The sequence below is a fragment of the Rana temporaria genome, chromosome 4 (genome assembly GCF_905171775.1).
Source record: "Rana temporaria chromosome 4, aRanTem1.1, whole genome shotgun sequence".
Lineage (NCBI taxonomy): Eukaryota > Metazoa > Chordata > Amphibia > Anura > Ranidae > Rana > Rana temporaria.
In genome coordinates, this window is record NC_053492.1 from 185,431,531 (window position 1) to 185,456,193 (window position 24,663).

Below are 24,663 nucleotides of genomic sequence, written 5' to 3' on the forward strand. Positions count from 1 at the left end.
CAGGAGAGCTGGTCAGGCGCTAATTGCCGGACGGCTGAGCCACCCAGGTAAAAGCAATCCGCTCTCCCCCGTGATGTCTGCCCGTGTTGATGAGGGGGGTGTGACTGTGGCGATGCACCTATATAGGCACGTTCCTGGCCGGTTCCCACACACACTACATTTTTCCTCACACCATGGACCCACTCACATGCTCATGGACTTTTACTCATTCGTTACCTTCAGGTATCCATTCGTTTCTCATCTCCCCTGTCTTTTACCTGCTGTTCCCCTGTTTCTCTGGTTTCTAATTCCACTTTTATTCTGTTCATACATCTTTTTGCTGAAGTTTTTAACATTATATCCTCATCCCTCTCACTTCCTACTTTCTCCATCCTCCTTTCCTTTCTTAGTCTCATCTTTTTCATTAATCACTACACACCCCATCCACAATATCACTATTCTTTATACCCACTTATCCCCACTCATACCTTCACAATAAACACTCACAATCACCTTTATTTAATATCGTTATCCTTTCACTTAGGTCCCCTTCAGGGGTTATCACTCCTATTTCCCATCAGGGCCACATACCCACACTCACGGTCCAGGATCTGCCTGTATTTGTCGTTATCGCCCCTACATATCACCATGGCGCCCGGAGATGATACTTTGTCGTATACCAATGACTCCCGGTGCCGTGCTGCCACTGCGCGGCTGCAGATATAAGTTGACTGTACCATCATGCTCCATCACCCCATTATACTTTTTATTTTTTATGAATATGTATTTTATTTTTTTAATCGATTAATCGACTAATTTCGATTAATTATAACACACATACATTTTTCGGATCACCACCATATATAGTCCCCACTGACATCTCCCCCACTGTAATATCCACAGACATCTCTCCCACTGTAATATCCACATCTCCTCACAGTAATGTCCACAGACATCTCACCCACTGTAATATTCATAGACATCTCCCCCACTGTAATATCCACAGACATCTCCCCACTGTAATATCCACATCTCCCCACTGTAATATCCACAGATATCTCCCCCACTGTAATATCCACAGACATCTCCCCCACTGTAATATCCACAGACATCTCCCCCACTGTAATATCCACAGACATCTCCCCCACTGCAATATCCACAGACATCTCCCCCCACTGTAATCCACAGACATTTCCCCACTGTAATATCCACAGACATCTCCCCCACTGTAATATCCACAGACATCCCCCCCACTGTAATATCCACAGACATCCCCCCCACTGTAATATCCACAGACATCCCCCCCACTGTAATATCCACAGACATCTCACCACTGTAATCCACAGACATCTCCCCCACTGTAATATCCACATTCACCCCCACTGTAATATCCACAGACATCTCCCCCACTGTAATATACACAGACATCTCCCCCACTGTAATATCCACAATCTCCCCCCACTGTTATATCTACAGACATCTCCCCACTGTAATATCCACATCTCCTCACAGTAATGTCCACAGACATCTCCCCCACTGTAATATCCACAGACATCTCCCCCACTGTAATATCCACAGACATCTCCCCCCACTGTAATATCCACAGACATCTCCCCCCACTGTAATCCACAGACATTTCCCCACTGTAATATCCACAGACATCTCCCCCACTGTAATATCCACATTCACCCCCACTGTAATATCCACAGACATCTCCCCACTGTAATATGCACAGACATCTCCCCACTGTAATATCCACAGACGTCTCCCCACTGTAATATCCACAGACATCTCCCCCACTGTAATATCCACAGACATCTCCCCCACTGTAATATCCACAGACATCTCCCCCACTGTAATATCCACAGACATCTCCCCCACTGTAATATCCACAGACATCTCCCCCACTGTAATCCACAGACATTTCCCCACTGTAATATCCACATCTCCCCACTGTAATATCCACAGATATCTCCCCCACTGTAATATCCACAGACATCTCCCCCACTGTAATATCCACAGACATCTCCCCCACTGTAATATCTACAATCTCCCCCCACTGTGATATCTACAGACATCTCCCCACTGTAATATCCACATCTCCTCACAGTAATGTCCACAGACATCTCACCCACTGTAATATTCATAGACATCTCCCCCACTGTAATATCCACAGACATCTCCCCACTGTAATATCCACATCTCCCCACTGTAATATCCACAGATATCTCCCCCACTGTAATATCCACATACATCTCCCCCACTGTAATATCCACAGACATCTCCCCCACTGTAATATCCACAGACATCTCCCCCACTGCAATATCCACAGACATCTCCCCCCACTGTAATCCACAGACATTTCCCCACTGTAATATCCACAGACATCTCCCCCACTGTAATATCCACATTCACCCCCACTGTAATATCCACAGACATCTCCCCCACTGTAATATCCACAGACATCTCCCCCACTGTAATATCCACAATCTCCCCCCACTGTTATATCTACAGACATCTCCCCACTGTAATATCAACATCTCCTCACAGTAATGTTCACAGACATCTCCCCCACTGTAATATCCACAGACATCTCCCCCACTGTAATATCCACAGACATCTCCCCCACTGTAATATCCACAGACATCTCCCCCACAGTAATATCCACAGACATCTCCCCACTGTAATATCCACATCTCCCCACTGTAATATCCACAGACATCTCCCCCACTGTAATATCCACAGACATCTCCCCCACTGTAATATCCACAGACATCTCCCCCACTGCAAAATCCACAGACATCTCCCCCCACTGTAATATCCACAGACATCTCCCCCCACTGTAATCCACAGACATTTCCCCACTGTAATATCCACAGACATCTCCCCCACTGTAATATCCACATTCACCCCCACTGTAATATCCACAGACATCTCCCCACTGTAATATCCACAGACATCTCCCCACTGTAATATCCACAGACATCTCCCCCACTGTAATATCCACAGACATCTCCCCCACTGTAATATCCACAGACATCACCCCCACTGTAATCCACAGACATTTCCACACTGTAATATCCACAGACATCTCCCCCACTGTAATCCACAGACATCTCCCCACTGTAATATGGTCCACATCTCCCCCACTGTATAGGAAGATTAGTGCTTTCTTAGTCTTACCAGAGAAGCCCCACTGGCCATGTGATGACATCAGCACGCCGCTCTAGGCTCACCTAGGCTGCCGCCGCGTGGACCAAGATGACCGCCCGCTCTGGGAGCTAAGCCGAAGGAAGCCACTGCCTTTCCTATGGCCGAGGCAGCAGCGGAGCTCCGCGGATCACGTGGTGTGCCGATCTGCATATGGTGACTCATTCGGATCATGGATCATTTATGATCCGTTGCACCACTAGTACCAATCAAAAGAATTTTGATCGATCAAAAAAATTAAAGATTAACCACTTCCCGCCCGGCCTATGGCCGATTTACGTCCGGGAAGTGGTTATGAAATCCTGACAGGACGTTCTAGAACGTCCTGCAGGATTTCATGCCGCGCGCGCCCGTGGGGGCGCGCATCGCGGCGATCGGTGATGCGGGGTGTCAGTCTGACACCCTGCATCTCCGATCTCGGTAAAGAGCCTCCGGCGGAGACTCTTTACCACGTGATCAGCCGTGTCCAACCACGGCTGATCACGATGTAAACAGGAAGAGCCGCCGATGGCTCTTCCTCACTCGCGTCTGACAGACGCGAGTAGAGGATAGCCGATCGGCGGCTCTCCTGACAGGGGGGGTTAGCGCTGATTGTTTATCAGCGCAGCCCCCCCTCGGATCGCCACACTGGACCACCAGGGATGCCCACCCTGGAGCACCAGGGTGGGCAAAAAAAAAAAAAAGCCAAAAAAAAAAAAAAGGCTAAAAATAAAATAAAAAAAAAAACATAAAGAAAAAAGATGCCAGTCAGTGCCCACAAATGGGCACTGACTGGCAACAATCAGTGCTGCCACCCCAGTGTCCATCAGCGCCACCCCAGTGTCCATCAGCGCCACCCCAGTGTCCATCAGCGCCACCCCAGTGTCCATCAGTGCCACCCCACAGTGCCCATCCATGCCCACCTAGCAGTGCCCATCTGTGCCACCCATAAGTATCCATCAGTGCCGCCCATGAGTGCCCATCTGTGCCGCCTATGAGTGCCCAGTGCCGCCCATGAGTGCCCATCAGTGCCGCCTATGTGTGCCCATCAGTGCCGCCTATGTGTGCCCATCAGTGCCGCCTATGTGTGCCCATCAGTGCCGCCTATGTGTGCCCATCAGTGTCGCATACCAGCGCCGCCAATCAGTGCCACCTCATCTGTGCCCGTCAGTACTACCTCATCGATGTCCATCAGTGCCATCTCATCGGTGCCCATTAGTGCCGCCATATCAGTGCCCGTAATTGAAAGAGAAAACTTATTTACAAAAAAATTAACAGAAAAAAATAAAAACGTAATTTTTTTCCCAAATTTTCAGCCTTTTTTTAGTTGTTGCGCAAAAAAAAAAAATCGCAGAGGTGATCAAATACCACCAAAAGAAAGCTCTATTTGTGGGGAAAAAAGGACGCCAATTTTGTTTGGGTACAGTGTAGCATGACCGCGCAATTGCCATTCAAAGTGCGACAGTGGTGAAAGCTGAAAATTGGCTTGGGCGGGAAGCTGCGTAAGTACCTGGTATGGAAGTGGTTAATCAAGGAATTAATCTTTAATTTCCACAGCCCTAATTATTTTTTATTATTTTTTATTTTTCTTCTTCATTTTTGCCTCTTTTCTATCTTCCTTTTCTTAAAAATGATTTTTGAGACTATCTGGAATTCTCTATTTTTATTATTATTTTTTTCTAGACAATTTTCATGGTTTACGCTCCTGATAAACGGTTATGAAGCAGCGAAACGCGTCGAGCTGTCAACCCCCATTTTTTTAACCATTAACCTCTACCTTAACATGGATTAACAATAGTAATCTTCACTTGGTTTAATTTATGTTTTTTTTTTTTATAATTTACTATATCCATTGTCCAACCTCCTCCTTTCTCTCTTTCCCTTTTTTGCATCCTGAGACCAATCTGGATAGATTACCCAGGCCACTTTGGCCAATTTTATCTTGGTTATGCTTATGGTTGTATTTATGATCTATTTTACTTATCATGTATGTCCATTGGATTGTGGAATATTATGTAACTTGTGTTGAAAATGTTTAAATGTTTTTTAGAGGTTATATACCCGAAATATTTTATATGAAATCATACAACTTAAATAAAAAAAAAATCCCGGTCACTTATCTCTTTTGCTGCTATGTGCTTCATTTAAATTCCCACCATTTGCTTCTCCTTTTTTAATTAATCAAATAAACGATTTACCCTTTCTAAATGGTGAATGTGAACTTATGTTTTCCATAAAATAAAAATGAAGCTAATGTTACCTAGATCTGAATTGCCCATTAAAAAAAAGGTAAATCCAGAAATGCAGCAAATGAGGCTTGATTCAGCAAACTCATGGTTGAATTTCATAGCTACATTGAGCTACCCAATGACAGCAAAAGACAGGCAAATTAACACATTTATGAATATATCCCGAAGATTTTAATGACATACAATAAGATTTGTGTAATGCCTGTCCCATTTTCTGTTTACATAAAGCAAAATGAAGATTGAAAACGGCAATAAAATGTTAAAAACGGTCTCTAAAATGACCAAATTCATAATCACGTTATAATTTATAACTACCGTATTTATCGGCGTATAACGCATACTTTTTTCCCCTTAAAAACAGGGGAAAATCGTGGGTGTGCGTTATATATATCCCCTGTCTCTGAGCGCCGCCGCCGCCATATACTGAGCGCAGTACACTCGGGTGCACTCGGCTAGGCTCGGCCGCGCTCGGCTCCGCTCGCAGCCACGCCCTGCGAGAGGAGCCGAGCGTAACCGGGCCTAGCCGAGTGTATCCGAGTGTACTGCGTTTGGTATATGTCGGTGGCAGCGCTCGGAGACAGCTCAGAGACAGCGCGGGAGAAGCGGGGAGGACACCACGAAGGCCGAAGAGGGACAAGGCCGCCGATGGACGCCAGGCAAGACACCGAAGAGGGACATTTAAACTGTAAGTAATTTTTTTTCCCCAGGAAATTTCCCTCCTAGAACTGGGTGCGCGCTATACGCCGGTGCGCGCTATACCCAGATAAATACGGTACTTCTCTTACTGTAAAAAATATGGTACTTTCAATTGTAATTTGTTTCCTATAAAATACAGACATGTAGAATGTTTAACAAAGTTCTTAACCAAATGCAGGAGGAGACTTGGATATCCCTAACCACAAGTTCCTGTAGAACAGGGGTAGGCAACCTTAAAGAGGTGGGGATCTACATGAACAACATGGGGGAAGTCAAAGTTCACCATGCACAGTGTCGCCTCCTCACACCTGATTTAAACCTCTAATTGCTGTGCTACCATGTAGCAATCGCGTGCAATGCACGGCATCCATGGGTTTAAATCAGGTGGTGTGGTGGCAACATATCGCCTCCTCTGTACACTCGGATCGCTTTTCAAAGTGAATGAAACTTTACTGTTCTGAGCCCCCTAGAAGGCTGCTTTTACACTAATGGGATATACCCACACCGCTGGTTCAGTGCAGTGCATCTGCAACTTTCCTAGGTTAGCTGCACTTTGCCATAGACTTCTATCATATCCTGCAGGTTTTGTGCACTTTTTGAAACGGCACCAAAATGCCTGCATTTAGAAAGTGCACCAAACCTGTAGGATATAATATAAATCTTTGGCTAAGTGCAGCGAACCCGCAGGGAAACTGCAGGTACAATGCACTGCACTTGAGGTGTGGGTAAACCCCAGCACATCAGTGTAAACACAGCACTATATTATTATGCCTGTGTATTGCTTCCCACTCACCTGAAGATCTCTTTCCTGCTGCTGGCAACACTCTAGAGACCTCTAGCCAGGATAAGAGGTAGAGTGCAGTTGGTATAACTACACATGGGACAGGAGCCAGCACTACAGAGGAAACATTGTCTTATACAGCTCTTGCACTTGTGATGTCCGCCAGGACCCACCGATCGTTCAGAGACAAGCAGAATGGCGATCTGCTTATGTAAACAAGGCAGATCACCATTCTGTGACAAGGGAAGGCTGTGATCATGTGTTCCTGCTAAGCAGGAACACAGATCTCTGCCTTCCCACAGTACAAGCACCCCCACAGAGTTAGCAAGCACTCCCTAGGAACACATTTAACCCTTTGCCCCTCATGTTAACCCCTTCTCTGCTAGTGTCATTAGTATAGTGATAGTTCATATTTTTTAGCTGGTCCCCAAAATGTGTCTTATTTGTCCGCTGCAATATCCAAGTCCCGCTATAAGTCGATGATCGCCACCGTTACTAGAAAAAAAAAATCCAAAAATATATCCCATAGTTTGTAGATGCTTTTGCATAACTTTTGCGCAAACCAATCAAAATATGCTTATTGGAATTATTTAACTAAACTATGTAGCAGAATACATATTGGCCTAAATTGATGAAGAAATTAGATTTATTACATTATTTTATTGGATATGTTTTATAACAGGAAGTAAAAAATATATACATCATTTTTTTTTCCAAAATTGTCAGTCTTTTGTTGTTTATAGCGAAAAAAAATAAAAACCTCAGAGGTGATCAAATACCACCAAAAGAAAGCTCTATTCGTGGGGAAAAGGCACATATATTTTTTGGGGACAGCGGCACACGACCGCACAGTTGTCAGTTAAAGTAACGCAGTGCCGTATCGCAGTAATGGCCTGGTCATGAAGGGGGGAATGCCTTATTATTTGAATGGGACTTACTGATACATTGGACATTAGTAGTATTTTTTTGGTGCTGTTAATTTATTTTGCACTTTTATATGTGGTAAACTTTAGTAATCTTCATTCACATTTTTTGCAGCACAGTCTATATACACATTGATAGTGTTCACAAATGTGGACGTTAGAGACACATTTTGAAGACTACAGCAGTCATAATCACATTCATCTGTGTTCCCTTCTTTTGTTTTTATGTTTTGCCTGTGGCACAGAGATTTCAATGTTATTTGTCCTCTAATGTTGGCAAATTTCTCTTGCGTGAAGATTACTTGGAGCACTGCTTCTTGCTAAAGATAAAACCACCTTTATTCTAGTTGGACAACAATTTAAATTATAATGGATTTCTGCGAACAAACTCCCGCTGAGGACATGAATTAGAAGAAGATATTCAAAATATGTCTTTTATCAGATGTATATTTCCATGCTTTCTTTTATTCTTCCTTCTTTAAGTTTAATGATTTTGGTTAAATTTAATTTGACTTTTAGCATGCTCTGCTGTGCTGCTGTGTCCCGCATCGCTGTATTTTAAAATAAGAGATTAGTTTGATGTTTTTCCAGATAGACTTGCCCATTACAGGCTCCTCAGCAACTTAACTTAATTGCAGCCAACAGCCAGATCCAAACTAACATCTGGAATATTAACACTTGTCTTGCATGTAAAGTGAATCTTTCTTAATAGGGAATTTATCTTTCTCAAAGTGTTTTCTGCTGCACTTTGTATAAATCATTACAGGGAAGTTCCAGCTATTACAGCCTGCAGAGTGAGCACTGTATGAGTACCTTAGTGAAACACCTTCACAGTCCTTTTCTTGATTCTTTAAAAACGTGACTGCTATTTTATTTATTATTTATTTATTTATTTCAGGTACTTATATAGCGCTGTCAATTTACGCAGCGCTTTACATATATATTGTACATTCACATCAGTCCCTACCCTCAAGGAGCTTACAATCTAAGGTCCCTAACATACATTCATACATATACTAGGGCCAATTTAGACAGGATCCAATTAACCTACCAGCATGTCTTTAGAGTGCTATTTAATGGAGATTACATTTTTTCAGTTCAGATATGAATAATACTATCATTCTTAGCTAATATATTATGCAAAACATACCTAATGCCAACAAAGGGCTGTTCTTTTAATTTGTCTTTCCCTTGTGTATGAAGCTTTCAGACACATCAACAACTTGCTTTCTTTAGATTAGAAGTTTCAGATCTTCTGGTTCTTTGCTGAGGATATACACCAGTGTTTTACAGTCTAATGCAGTCTAATGCCCCAGTGATTGGTTTCATTCTTCTGTATTACCATGGGAATGTGTTTTTTATTTCTTACAATACATCTAAAAGACTCTTTCATTTGGCTAATTGATAAATAAATGTTATACATGTTGCATTAATTTCAGATACTAAGGGCCAGATTCACAAAGGACTTACGACAGCGTATCTCCAGATACGCCGTCGTAAGTCCGAATGTGAGGCGTCGTATCTCGGCTCCTGATTCAAAGAATCAGATACGCCAGAATTTGTCTAAGATACGACTGACGTAAGTCTCTTACGCCGTCGTATCTTAGGTGCATATTTACGCTGGCCGCTAGGGGCGCTTCCGTATATTTCTGCGTTGAATATGCAAATGAGCTAGATACGCCGATTCACGAACGTACTTGCGCCCGGCGTATTAAAATACGCTGTTTCTGTAAGGCGTACGGCCGGCGTAACTTTACCCCTCATTAAGCAGGGGTGAGTCATGTTAAGGTATGGACGTCGGAAACGTCGGAACAGCGTCGTATTTTACGTTGTTTGCGTAAGTCGTACGTGAATGGGGATGGGCGTAGGTTACGTTCACGTCGACTAAGCATTGAGCCGGCGTAACTTAGGGAGAAAATTTTACGTGATACTAAGCATGCGCTGTTCGTTGGGCGCGTCATTTACGTGGGGTCACGATTCATTTCCATACAACACGCTCCCTACCAGCCGACTTTGAATTACGCGGGCTTACGCCGGCCCATTTACCCTACACCGCCGTAACTTAGGGCGCAAGTTCTTTGTGAATACGGTACTCGCCTCTCTAAGTTACGGCGGTGTAGCGTATATGAGATACGCTACGCCCGCCTAAACTTAAACTTTCTGAATCTGGCCCTGAGTATGTATTTAAAAATGACAATAGAACAAAAGAGTCAACCCCCGAAAAAATTCAGGCCAAAGACAGAAGAATGTGAATGCTGCATTATTGAATGGCCAAGTAACAGCAGGCGAATTTGCTTTGCCTATCTAACAGAATAAAATGTTATTAGATAGCCTCCTATGCTTAGTTTATATCTCTAGCACATAAGGAAAAACACAAAGCACAGTTGGAGAAAATACTGAGGATACTTGCCTTAGTGCCAAGCCACCAGTGTTAGAGATCTCTTAAGATCATTTCAACCCCTTTCAGTAACCTTTTGTTTTAACTTAAAACCAGCATGCTTTTTAAGGGGCTTCAAGTAAGGAAGGAATCTTCATTTTCCATATTGTATATGGCACATGAATATGTGGTAGATCTTGTGTCTGGCCCTGGTTGTGCTATGTGTCACGTATGGCCTTAATTCATTAACTGTGTTTCTAATTAGTTCTTTGACTGCTGAAAACAAGTATGGGGAGCCCAGATTCCTGCTCCTCATCTCAAGTAGAGCAACAACACCAAAAACTTTTTACAATACTTATATCTTGTGGCCAGATAACCAATTTTTAACACCTGAAATATCATTATATTGAAACTAATTCATTGCCGTCTCCGGAAACTGGAGGGTCCATGGGGATTATCAATCAACCAGATTTAACCAGTTCAAGCATCGCTGACCTAAGTGCTGCTGTAAAAAATACAAGCGGGCAGTAATAAGACTGGTTGCCCTGTTCAAAGAGAGAAAGCAGAGGTAACTGGTCTTTATTAACAGGAGCTGCTGCCCTACAACTCCATCCATGGCAAGTTTGAGGCTGCTGTTAGTTTTAACTACTTCAAGAATAACAAAAGTAAAGACAGAAAGAGATTTCTTTAACCACCTGCCAACCACTCAGGCCTCGTACACACGACCGAGGAACTCGACATGCCAAACACATCGAGTTCCTCGGTGAGTTCAGCCCTGAAGCCGCCGAGGAGCTCGGCGGGCCAAGTTCTCCCATAGAACAACGAGAAAATAGAGAACATGTTCTCTATTTTCTCGACGAGTTCCTCGGCGGCTCCATCGGGCCGAAAGTGTACACACGACAGAGTTTCTCGGCAGAATCCGGTGAAATCGCTGAATTCTGCCGAGAAACTCTGTCGTGTGTATGTGTATGCATGATTGGACACAGCACAAGTTTGGCAGCCAATAATTTTGGCTGAAGTCAGCTGATCAACTTTGTCCAATCACACATATAGTTCTTTATTTACAAACACACATAACTATGTGGGCAAGGGAGCAGTGATCTGGCTATTTCTTCTCCCTGAAAAGCAGAGAGGAAAAACAGCCAGGTAGTAAAGTAAAAGCAGCACATATTACACATTGTTAGGCACACAGTTAACCCCTTAATTGCCCCTAGATATTAACCCAATTAACCCAACCCAACTGCTTTGGTTTTCAAAAAGAGTCCCTTTTTTTTATAAATAATATATTCAGAAAAAAACGACAGAATTATGAACTCACTGAGTTAATACAGACAAAACAGGTAATCCTCTATCAATAGATACAACAACAAACAATACTGTATCCAAGTTGTGTTTATACTCTCACAGCCTTACCGGATATTAAAGCCTGACACATATATAATCCTTTAATTAAATGGGAGCTATTGAGCCAAATCAACGTACAGTACATGTGTTATACCTGACTTTGGTTATCCACCTGTTTTTTGTAAATATTAAACTGTATTTGAAGGACACCAGAAAAACGTTATGTAGCATTATAAATTCAATTTAAATAAATTCTAAAAGAAAATAAAAAAAAATGACTGCAGAAGCTGTAATGGTAGTCATCCATGTATCAGAAAATTCAATAAAAAACCAAGCTGTCTTTTGCACAGTTCCATTCAGTATCTGGTTTCTTGACTGGCCGCCAACAGTCATGGCTCTGCTTGAGCGCACTTGCCAACTGTAGAGTGGACCCACGCCAGCAAACGTATTTCTCAGCTGGCAGGTTCCAAGGAAATAAAGTCAGTGTTAATTTGGGTTGGAAATTATCATCTAGAAGAGAAATGGCTTCTGACAGTGATCCAAAGCTGGTTATTAGATACAAAAGAATTTTACAGCAATCAGTTATCAGGATAAAGTGTTTGAGCTGAGTCTTTTATAGCGCCTTCTGTCATGCACAGGATATTACAATTCTGCATTCATGCAGATGTGACCTTGAAACTACATTTTTTTTATTTCCAGGTAGACAGTAGATGGTAAAATATGAACAGGACACAATCAGAAAATGTGCATTCCTCAGATTCCTGTGCAAAGCAAATAAATAAGTAAAACATCAACTAGAAAATAAGTGGAATAAAAGAATATGTTTCTTTTTAAATAATTACAAATCTGTTGGCATCTTGTTGTTAGACAAACATGTACAAAAAATGTAAGGATTAAATCAATTTCTATGATGACAAATTCCACAGTTACACGTGTTGATATAAGTAGGACAATGCTACAGTGAGTTTTCTCTATGTCTGATACAACAAAATATATAACAGTTTTATAAGGACAGTTTTAACTATTCAAGCATAATAACTGCAAAGTAGGAAAATAGACAAAAGCTGCTAACCAGCATCAACAATTACAGCAAAGTAGGTGATAAAAAGGGGATAAAGAACAAAAAAAAATCTATGCAGTGGGGTTAGCTCAGTCAACTACATACAGCTTGCCCAGGGTGCCCTATAGTTGTTTCAGTATTGTACCAGGTATTGTACTAAAAAGTTGTCATCATCCCTATGAGCAAGTCTTTAGCTAATTAAGGTGGCGCAAGTTGAATTTCTGAACACAGGTTAATGCATGTTTAAGAGTGTCAGTCTTTTTCTCTGGGCATTTATTTAAATAAAATTGCCTTCAAAACTTCCAGTGGTGGGGGAATGTGGCACAAGACAACATGCCAGAATAGATATTTTTATTCCCAACAGGCAGAGGATTTCCAATCTGGTTAAACTTCTGAGTGTCATATCTCAACCACTCTATGGGCTGTGTAATGATAGGGCTTTCTCCCTATAGGGTTCCGTTGCTGGACAGAAATTAGGAGGCTACGTTTTTTGGGCATTTAAATTAAATTTCTCTCCAATTCTCGCTCAAGACGGCTTGGTTGGTGCACACTCAGCCTCTTTGGTTGGCCTGCCAGGTTTCTTCAGAATTTAGGTGTGTGAGTGTTGCCCATTTGTTGATAAGTTCAAAGGATTTCGGGGAATCTATGCAAGTGGCCCTTTCATAAGATTATATTTTTCTTTTGCGCACTTAAAGCGGTTCTCCACCCTAAAGTGGAGTCCCGCTGATCGGAACCCTCCCCCCCTCCGGTGTCACATTTGACACCTTTCAGGGGGGAGGGGGGTGCAGATACCTGTCTAAAGACAGGTATTTGCACCCACTTCCGGCACGGCATTCACGGGCAAAAGACGGGCATTCCGTCACATCCCGTCGCCCCCCCGTTGTGTGCTGGGAACACTCGGCTCCCAGCACACAGCGGGAGCCAATCGGCGGGCGCGGCGCGACTCGCGCATGCGCCGTAGGGAACCGGGCAGTGAAGCCGCAGCGCTTCACTTCCTGGTTCCCTCAGCGTGGATGGCGGGGGGAGCAGCAGAGAGACGAGCGATCGCTCGTCCTCTGCTGCGATCGGCGCTGGACTCCAGGACAGGTAAGTGTCCTAATATTAAAAGTCAGCAGCTGCAGTATTTGTAGCTGCTGGCTTTTAATATTATTTTCCCGTGGCACATCCGCTTTAAAGACTAAAGAGAACCTAGATTGTGTTTGAAGTTGTAGAGGGTGGAACTTGAAATGTAGAAATTGCCTATTCTGTGCATATTGCAAAATTTGTTTGGGAAAAGATGCCAAATATATGTTGTAGCATTGAAAAGGGTAGCATGTCGCCCTGGGGGTCTAGATGTTGAAAGTTAGTAATGCCTTTCTGTTGCCATTGGTTGAAAGCTGGGAAGTTTGTTCCCTGGGGAAAACCTAAGGAGATTAAAGACCCCCTGAGTCAATACTTTGTAGAACCACCTATCGCTACAATTACACCTGCAAGTCTTTTTAGAAGATGTCTCCACCAGCTTTGCACATCTAGAGAGTGACATTTGTGCCCATTCTTCTTTGCAAAATAGCCAAAGCTCTGTCAGATTGGATGGACAGCATCTGTGAACAGCAATTTTCAAGTCTTGCCACAGATTCTCAATCGGATTTAGGTCTGGACTTTAAATAGGCCATTCTAACACATGAATATGCTTTGATCTAAACTATTCCATTGTAGCTCTGGCTGTATGTTTAGGGTTGTTGTCCTGCTGGATGGTGAACCTTCACCCCTGGATGAAGTCTTTTGCAGACTCTAACAGGTTTTATTTAAGATTGCCCTGTATTTGGCTCCATCCATCTGTCATGGATATGCAATAATCTGGCAGCTTACCTGTTTCCATCTGTCCATTAAGAGGCCTGACCCTGTTCTGTGTATCTTCTTATGTCCCACCCAGGCCATCCCAGGAAGTCTATATTAACTGTTGCACTACAGGCCTGCAGTGCTGTTCAACAGTGTTGTTTGCTTTAGTTCCTGTCTGCAGTGTGCTACGATTATCTTCCTGTGTACCGTTTTTGGCTCGCCCTGACTTCTCCTGTTTGCCTGTGATCTTGACCTTTTGCCTGTCCCTCGGTTACCCCTGTCTGCCTGTTGCCCTGACCTCAGCTTACCCATCACTACCGCTTGTCTGCTTGCTGCTTCCCCTCTCTCCCTGCGGAGCATGACCTAGGGGATCCCAGGGGTCGCGACCTGGATCCAGCTGCGGCTAAGGCCATCCTCACCACTAGAGGCTCTGGTGAACACAAAGCTGGGTCTTAGACTCCGCGTCCTGGGCGATCTTGGGTTCACACTTCCTCTCTTATTGCAGCAGTCGGTCATAGGTTTCACTACCCTGTGGTGCATCCCTGACCCCAACGGGGTGCACTTGTCACCTGGCCACAGGTGACCTGACACCATCTTCCCATTAACTCCAATCAGCTTCCCTGTCCCTGCTGAAGAAAAGCATCCCCACAAAATGATGCTCCCACCACCATGATTCACGGTGAGGATGATGTGTTCAGGGTGATGTGCATTGTTAGTTTTCCACCCAGGGCAACTGATAGGGCAGTACAGCCAGCCCTCCTGTAGGGGTCCGGAGCTCTGTCACTTCAGAAGAGGGGCCCGGGCACCTGCAGAGCAGGAGAGCTAGCTATACTGCCTTGTGACTCCTGTGGATCACCTTGCAGCGCAGCCTGCTTTTTCCCCCCTGGCAGCTATGCAGGGGGATCAGTTCAACATACTGGCAAAGTGTCCCAATTTGAAGCAGAGGGAGACAGCTGCAGAGTCTCTGCCTGTGCCTCTCTCGGGTCCTGAAACTCCCCTTCCATCAGTCGACAGTGTTATCTCTGGTCAGTGTGATGAATGAACAGAAAGTTTGCTCCACCTCCTCACTGAGTCCTAACCTCTGATCCCCCTCCCTTCAGATCGTGCTCTCTCTTATGTTCTCTGTGTTCACGGTGAACTCCAGTGTTTGCATGGAGCAGTCCTTCTGCTGAAAAGGGTAAGTGGGGGGTTGCTGCTGGAGTGAAGGGACAGTAACTTCAGGATTTTGGAGAGAAGTAAATATGGAGCCAGAACTCAGGTAGCTGCCACTGCAGTACTAAGCTAGGAACCAGTGTACACATCTCTCCCTCCATCTGACAGACATCTCTGCCTGAAAATTTCTATACACCACTCCTAAGGCCCCCTTTATACTTCATGTAGCAGGAACACACATTCCTGCATGTGTTTTTTGTTTTTTTTTGCTTGTTTTTCGCATATAGGGGAGCCCATTCACTTGAATGGGTTACCATTTGTGTGACAAACACAACATAGAGGCTCTAGAACCTTTTAAAGCATTCAGATTTTCCACATGACACAACGCAGGTGTGCTAATTGTATTTAGGGTGCCATCAACAATTAATTGCATCACAAGCGCTATGTGCATTTGCAGTGCAGTGTCAAATGTGAATACGGCCTAATGCCTAGTATACACTGCTAGTTTTTTTTTTCATTCAACCTCGCAGGCTGTACGAAACAAACCTGACACCTCAGGCTGGGCCGCTGTACTAACAATCCGATGTTAGTACTACAATCTCCCCTGGTGTTCTATCGTGTTCTGACAAGGGGATGCCCCCCACCCCAGCAGAACACTCTGGTCAGTACTCTCAGCCATTGGCTGACAGCACTGTTTGGGTTGACAGACCTTTTTTGGTCATGCATTTCAGATATTTATTTGTAAAAAATAAAATAAAAAACATTTATCATTTTCCTTCCACTTAAAAATCATGTGCCACTTTGTGTTGGCTTATCACAAAAAACCCCAATAAAATACATTTACATTTTTGGTTGTAACATGACAAAATGTGAAACATTTCAAGGGGTATGAATACTTTTTCAAGGCACTTTATATAAAAGTAAAAATGTTTTGGCTTTAGAGACCCGTTAAGCTGATCACTTTCACGTGTATTTGAAAAATGAAAAACATGACACATAAGAGTGTGGGGGGCTTCCTACCCATGGCCTTCACCGATCAGTCGTGTGCCAAAATAATGGATTCTATTCTAAAAACATAGGGCCAGATCCACATAGATCGGCACCGGCGAAGCGTATCTAAGATACGCTACGCCGCCGTAACTTACTTGGCTTTGTTTCAAATCCACAATGAATTCACGCCGTAAGTTACAGCGGCGTAGTGTATCTTTGGCGGCGGAATTCAAATCGGCGATTAGGGGGCGTGATTCATTTAATGAATGAACTGCGCATGCTCCGTTTCCAAATTTCCCGCCGTGCATTGCGCGAAATGACGTCGCAACGACGTCATTTTTTAAACTTAGACGTGACTTACGTCCATCCCGATTCACGGACGACTTACGCAAAAAAAAGAAAAAATTCAAATTTCGACGCGGGAACGACGGCCATACTTAACATGGCAAATCTAACTATACGCCGCAAAATACCAGCTTTAACTATACCCCGGAAAAAGCTGTCTAGAGACGACGTAAGAGAATGCGACGGCCGCGCGTACGTTCGTGGATCGTCGGAAAAAGCAAATTTGCATACCCGACGCAGGAAAACGACGCAAACTCCACCCAGCGGACGCCGAAGTATTGCATCTACGATCCGAAGGCGTACAAAGCCGTACGCCTGTCGGATCAAACCCAAATGCCGTCGTATCTTGGTTTGAGGATTCAAACTAAAGATACGACGCGGGAAATTTGAAAGTACGCCGGCGTATCAGTAGATACGCCGGCGTACTCTCACTGTGGATCTGGCCCATAGACTTTTATGTACACGGGGCCAGATTCATTAAGAGATATGACGGCGTATCTCCTGATCCGCCGTCGTATCTCTGAGATCCGACGGTCGGATCTATGCGACTGATTCATAAGAATCAGTTACGCATAGATCTCCCTTAGATCCGACTGGTGTAAGTGACTTACACCATCGGATCTTAGGCTGCAATATCCTCGCTTCGGTTTTTTACGCGAGGAATATGCAAATTCCGATTTCCGCCGATTCAGAAACGAACGCCCGCCCGTCGTTTTTTTTTTACGTTGTTTGCTTTCGGCTTTTTCCGGCTGATAGTTACCCCTGCTATATGAGGACTAGCTAATGTTAAGTATGGCCGTCGTTCCCGCGCCGAGTTTCAAATTTTTACGTCGTTTGAGTAAGTCGGTCTGGAATACGGATGGCCGCAATTTACGTTGCCGCCGAAAACAATGACGTCCTAGCGACGTCATTTGGAGCATGCGCACTGGGAAATTTCGCCGGCGGCGCATGCGCAGTTAAATCGTCGCGGGAACGCGCCTGATTTAAATTGTACCCTCCCCCTAGCCGCGGAATTTGAATTCCGCCGGGGGAGTTACGATCCGCCGGTGCAAGTTTCGAGGTAAGTGCTTTGTGAATACTGCACTAGCCTCACAAAATTGCACCGGCGGATCGTAAATCACATAGATTACGCGGATCTAAAGATCCGCTAATCTATGTGAATCTAGCCCACTGTGTATACATTTACACTTATTGATCAACAATTTCATCAGCTTACCATACAGCACCATTCTACCTACTCACCGGACTATTGTGTCACATGGTCAGATATCAGCAGAATTCAACATTGGATGCAGAGGAGGAGTTAATGACAGAATTAACATAAGATAATGTGGATTGTCTATTTAATCTACATTCTTAACGGGAAGGAAAAGTAATCAACCCATCTAATTACCTTTTGCCTGAGGCTGAATGGGTGAACACAGCTGAGGCAGTCACACAGATTCATTAAGATCTCAAAATAGGTCTCTGCTAAATGCCATGGGAGAATAGAAGGATATTTTTAGGATGAATAATTTCAAACTCCATTCTCATGAAATGACCCTATGCTAACGATGCATTAGTTAGAGATGTGATGCTCTCCAGATATACAGTGTATTTATCAAGAAACTCTAGAGTGTGCAGTGATGAACACTGTTGGGGGGCTCTCTATATGAAAGCCAGTGGCATATTCATGTGTTAGCTTGATTTGAAGCACATAGCTTAGAAGTCAATTGTAAAGAGACAGGGAAGAGAATGGCTAACGCTCAATATGTCTCTATTCTAATGTAAAGCAGTATTAAAACAAAAAATGTAACACTTCAGCTTTCCAATCCTTAAAGTTGAACTCCAGGAATTCAGACTCTTTCCAAAATGCACCAGATTATTAGGGTCTAAGCCCAACAAGGTACATGCCACCTTGTGGACTTATCTTTATAATTTACAATTTAAATTTTTACTGAGCGACAGGAGCATAGCCATCACTACACTTCTGGTACTCTGATGCTGGACCTTTTGGTTTCAGCTTCTGCAGCTGCAGAGTCATATGTGGCCACTCTGCCCATTCCTCTTCCCTCCTGCCCTATCACAGAGTGCTTTGTATTATGTGAACCCATTCATAAAATACAAAGCCTTCTGTTAATGAACAGCAGAGAGGAGGGGTGGACAGAGCTGCTACTGTATGAAAAGGCAGTGTCTTTCCTGTCAGAGTGCTGGGTATATAGTGATTGCTGTGCTCCTGGCGCAAAGAGATTAGTCCATGAGGTGGCATTTACCTAGTTGGACTTAACCTATACTAAGTCAGCAGATTTTGGAAAGTGTCTCCATTCTGGACTGAGGAGCAAATAGACATCTTTGGACAGTAAATTGTCAACCTGGTGAGAGGATAGTGTTACATGGATAATAGAAATAGATGATCCAAACTCCTAATAACACAGTGAAAGCAACATTTTTTTTTTCCTTTTGGGATAGGGGTTTTACATAAATAAATAAAAGTTGATCAATGTAAGCAATGCCTGTAAGTGTTAAACTGTTTTTCACAACTGCCACTTTTGTTGACAGCTTGTTCTATTAAAATGATTGTAAAACTTTTCTAATTGTTTTGAACAGAGCAGCCCTGATCCTCATCTTCTTGGGTCCCCTATCAGTGCTCTTGGCTCCTCTCTCCACTGAGTGCCCCATGGTGTGTGCTTGCTTCCGAATCCTACTCTGTGTGTCCATAAAACACAGCCAAGCCCCTTGTTCCTTCATCATTGGCTCTGATTGACTCCCACTGCTGTATCTGAACCAATAAGGTGCAAATGAGCCACGAGTGCTTCGGCTCTTGTGCACATCGCTGGATCAAGATTGGACTCAGGGGGGGAGGGGGGCTGTGGGGGATGCTGTATGCATAAGGTTTTTACCTTAATACATAGAATGCAGTAAGGTAAAAAACCTTCTGCCTTTACAACCACTTTAAAAGTAGTTGATAAATAAAAGACTTACCGGCTGGATCACCATGTGAAAATAAAGGAATAAATGCTTTAAGCACAATTCATACCAGTTTGACAACAATTAATGTTCTTTAACAAAAGAACACACATTCCACATTATTAACAATGCTACCAAAATTAGTGTGCGCTGCAAATTGCCTCCAGCATTTCTCCTCTTCTTCTTGCTGGAGGCCGCCATTTTGTTTAAGCCCAGAGCAGTCACTTCTTATTGAAAGCTCCCCCCCCCCACCTTGATTTCAAAAACTATACATCACTTTATGTAATTAAAATATGTACATTCCCAGCCTTGTCCTGGCTTAGCTTGAGAGGAAGGCTGACGGTAGCTTTAGCCCTCGGTCGCACCGAACGCGACATTGAAATCCTGCTACTTCATTTGAAGTAGCACAATTTCAAAGTAGTGCTACTTCAGGTTCTACTTGGAAGCCATCTGTGATTCATGCACAGATGTCTATGCAAGCCTTACCTGAAAAAAGTAGTGCAAGAACTACTTTCAAAATCGATTCAAATCCAATTTGACCGCTTCCATTGTGGACAATAGGGTGTGACTTGTCATGTGATTTGAAGCTATTATTTCACATGACAAGTTGCACCAGAGTGACTGGGGTCCTACAGTGCTGATGTTCACAGGCTGCCCATGAGGGAAAATGGAGAGAATAATATAAGACACTATCCTTGTATGTTTAACTCTTTTGTGTCTTCCTGGCAGCAGAGTTTGTCCTGTCACCTCTGGTGCATTTCTATTCTCCCTCAATACTCTGTGTTCCCTCAGCCCTGTCTGTGTCATTCATGTTGCTTTCTGCCCCCTTCAGCAACTGTATATCTTAAACCTGTCAGCTGATCGAACTCTAGTGGATCTGATTTTAGGCACAGTGCCAAGAATAGAGAGCAACTGAGCATGTGCAGAACAGGGTGAGACAGTGCAGAGGTCAGCTTGAAGTAATCTATCAGCACTTAATTTTCTGACTAAGGTTCCACTTTAAAAAATAAAATGTAGCCTCCGCACCTAAGCATTGTAAAGCTGCAATATAATACATTTTTGTTTCTGGGTTTAATACCACTCTAACTATAGCTGCTACTATAACCACAACTCACTGTTAACCATGCATATACATGCAAACATTTGTTTATTAAAGCAGGAATGTTTGGCAGCAGAATCTTTTGGTGCAGGAAAGTTGGTCTTTAGAACAGAAGGTAATAAAGATCATGTAAACAAGGGGGTCAAGTAACTCACTAGTTGTGTTTAAGGCCAGCTTGTAAAGAAAACAATAATACTTACCTGCAGGGCCGTTTGAAGGAATTAGGGGGCCCCAAGCAAAATGGACATGGAGGCCCCCCCCCCCCCCCCCCGCACGCACAGCGCAGAACCACAGCAAGCAGAAAACCAACAGCCGGGTGGATGGAAGGGGTGATGGTGGGGCAAGATGAATCACTAGTGCCCCAGCATAGCATGTCATATAAAAGAGGGCTGCATATGGTGTAGATCAACCAATGAATTTTATTTATAAAAATATCTTACAAATCAGTGTAAATATAGCCAATAAAAGTGATCACAAAATGGTAAAATATAAGAAAAAGCAATGTGGGAAGCATATAGATGCCAGCATGACCTACCTGACCACTACACTGACCAACCTGATCCCTACACTGACCACTACACTAACCTACCTGATCCTTACACTAACCTACCTGATCCCTACACTAACCTACCTGATCCCTACACTAACCTACCTGATCCCTACACTAACCTACCTGATCCCTACACTAACCTACCTGATCCCTACACTAACCTACCTGATCCCTACACTAACCTACCTGATCCTTACACTAACCTACCTGATCCCTACACTAACCTACCTGATCCCTACACTAACCTACCTGATCCCTACACTAACCTACCTGATCCCTACACTAACCTACCTGTGATCCCTACACTGACCACTACACTAACCTACCTGATCCCTACACTGACAAACGCTGTCACTGTTCCATCAAATGCTCCTACTGTGCCCCCCCCCCTGTCTGATAGAGGGGGTGGTTGGAGAGAGGGGGGTGGTGCCCTTATGGACACACTGCCTCTAGATAAACAAGACCCCCAGCTAGGAGGACTGTGTGTGTGTGTGTGGGGGGGGGGTGATAAGAAGGGTCCCTAATAAAGGAATCCCCCTCTCTTCCCCCTCCAGTTATGAGGATTGCAGGGGTGATATTAGGGGACCCCATCCAGGAAAATAGGAACTCCCCTTCCTCCCCCACCAGTTAAAAAACACCCCCAGCTTGGAGAACTGCAGGGGGGTGATGGGAGGACCCTGCTTACACTGGCGCACTGGAGCACTGGCCAGGAAGACTGCAGACCCCAGAAGGTGAATAGTGTGTGACTGTGAACAGATGCAGAAAGTCATTATACACACAGCAGCCCCAGAGGGGGAGGGGGGGGACTCACAGTAAGATGAGGAGGAAGAATTCCTGCACAGCTCCGATGTCTGCAGCTCTGGGCTGTCACTGCTGCCTCTGTCTGTGTTCTCCATGCTGAAACTTCTCTCCCTTCACCAAGTGTGGACAGACAATCCCGGGCTCTGCACAAGGGGGAGGGTGGAGGCGGGGAGAAATATGTGCAGGAAGTTGAAGTGCCCCCTTCCCTTATTGGTCAAAGCTGTGAAAGCAGATTGTAAGGGAGAGGAGGATTGGTGCTACAGGGCTGCCACTATTTGATCGGGTCTCAGGCAAGGCAAATTCAAAACCAAGCACTAGCGCAGAGGAGGAGGAAGTGAAATCCTCCTCCACCTTCAAGCAGGGCAGTGACGTCACTGGTTGCCAGACGCTAGGCGACTATAGCAACCAGTGATCTGGTGTACAGTCAGGCGGAGACAGAGCTAAAGCTATGGTGGCTCAGTCCCATGATTTCCTGAATGTTCCCAGTGTTCTTTTTATTCTGGGACAATGTACGTGGGCACCCTAGTTGGGGGCCCCCTTCCAGCTCGGGGCCCCAAGCAATTGCTTGCATTGCCTCTCCTGTTCCGACGGGCCTGCTTACCTGTCCTGCCTCCAGCGACGCGATCCAGGTTGTGGGACAGGTAAATCTTTACAATTTTATATACAAGTGCCCTTATTTAGAAATAAAGTTGTACTTTAAATAACTCCCCCCACTTCCCTGAGTGCAATACACCTGGTTAATGCTTATCTTCCTCAGTGTTTCTACGGTCTTTGTTGTGAAGCATTTGTAAAGAAAAGCCTGGTTTGGTCCTCTTTCTACTGTGCAGACATGCTGTAGCCTTATTTATTCCTATGAGTGTGTCTTACGCAACGGGATAGCTGAATGCCACCATTTAGTACTGCCTATGCAGAACTTCCCCCATTATTGTACATACTCAGATGCACCGAAGGGCTTTGCCCTGCCTTTAAGGCTGGCAGAACCCTTAGGCCCCGTACACACGGTCGATTTGGTCCGATGAGAATGAACCGAAGTTCATTTTCATCGGTCCAAACCGACCGTGTGTATAGGCTATCGGTCTGTTTTCCTTCGGTCCAAAATTTTAAAACATGCTTCAAAACCGAACCGATGGACCGCTGCCCCATCGGACCAAACCGATGGTTAGTACAGAAAAGCATCGGTTCAAAACCCGCGCATGTTTAGAATCAAGTCGACACATGCTTGGAAGCATTGAACTTCGTTTTTTTAGCACGTCGTGTGTTTTACGTCACCGCGTTCTGACCCGATCGGATTTTGAACTGATGGTGTGTACACACATCAGGCCGTCAGACCACTTCAGCGGGGAACCGATGAAAACGGTCCGTCGGACCATTCTCATCGGTTTTGTCTGACCGTGTGTACGGGGCCTTAGGCGCATCTGCGCATATGCAGGTTATTTTCTGCACTTCTGCAAGACAGGAAAGGTTTGGGACTTCCCTTATAGCCATCTTTGTGCAGATAGTTGGGGAAACCACCACATGTGAAGATACTTTCTGCAGGGTTTGCTCGGGACCCAAAGCCCCTGTGTTATGCCCCGTACACACAACCGGGTTTTCCGACGGGAAAACTGCGAGGAGAACTTTTGGCTGGGAATCCAGCTCTCTTTTTTCCCGGCGGGATTCCCGGCTAACTTTTTCCCGGCAGAAAACTGAAGTTTTTGGCAGTTTTCCTGTGGGGAAAAAGACCAATGGAGCATACACATGGTTGGGATTCCCGAGGAAAAGCTCTCATCTGAGTTTTCCCGACGGGAAAACCGAACGTATGTACGGGGGAAAAAGTAGAGAGCAGGTTCTATGTTTTCCCCTCTGGATTTCTGACGGACCTTTTGCCGTCGGGAATCCCGAGTGTGTGTACAGGGCATAAGCATTATGTTTGCAAGGACCACTGGTAAGCAGCAGTCTTCCTTCCATTGCCTCATCTGCAAACGGCTAGTGCAGTATGTACACAAGTTTTGGTGCTCTAAAATTCAAGAGGGGTGAGCAACGACAAAAACGAGGCCAGGGTCAGAACCAAGATGGTCTACAGCAAGTTTGGCCAGCTTGGCACATACTTCAAGCCACATTGTCATTAATGCACAAGTGTCCACCCTTCCTGGATGTTAGTGAGCGGATACAAATACTGTAGAGCAGTGTACTGCACATATGGGATACAATAATTTATTTGCAGGTCAAACTAAATCTGCAGTCCTTTATGTTTATTTTAAACTCTTTTTGTTCTTTAAATAAGTGTATTGTGACTTCAGATTTACTTGGACACACAACATTTTCCTGCGAATTTTCCTGAGAACCACTACAGCAACACTATAAACTATACTGGTACCTTGTTGG